This window comes from Merops nubicus, unplaced genomic scaffold (assembly GCF_000691845.1).
Source record: "Merops nubicus isolate BGI_N331 unplaced genomic scaffold, ASM69184v1 scaffold28011, whole genome shotgun sequence".
Lineage (NCBI taxonomy): Eukaryota > Metazoa > Chordata > Aves > Coraciiformes > Meropidae > Merops > Merops nubicus.
This window is the reverse complement of record NW_008589402.1, coordinates 2,593-2,890: the sequence shown is the minus strand read 5'-3', so window position 1 is coordinate 2,890 and position 298 is coordinate 2,593. Positions and strand designations below refer to the sequence as shown.

The 298-nt window shown below is 63.8% G+C and overlaps 1 protein-coding gene across 1 annotated transcript in view; it reads right to left on the bottom strand.

The window, feature by feature from the left end:
• The window catches only part of PTCH2 (patched 2), a gene marked incomplete at both ends in the record, with an annotated part of 9,370 nt that overhangs the window by 7,785 nt on the left and 1,287 nt on the right, over window positions 1-298 (bottom strand).

Sequence of the window (298 nt, the reverse complement as noted above, 5' to 3'; positions counted from 1 at the left end):
GGGCGGGGGTGGGGAGACCCTGAGGTTTTGGGGGGACAAAGCCGGTCCCCCGGTCCTGCCTGGGGACGCTGCGGCCTCTTCCCCCTCCTCCCGTCCGGCAGCAGCCTGAATAAGGCCACTATTTCATCTGTTTGGCAAGGGGCAGCTTTCAGAGCAGCATTAGCATGAGAAAGCGTGGGGCTGCGTTTGCTGACAATGCACAAGCCGCCCAGGCTCTCCCGGACAAACACACGCGTAAACAGAAGGAATGTCGGGGGGGAAAGGGAGCTCCCCCCGCGCAGCACGGTGTCACCAGCGC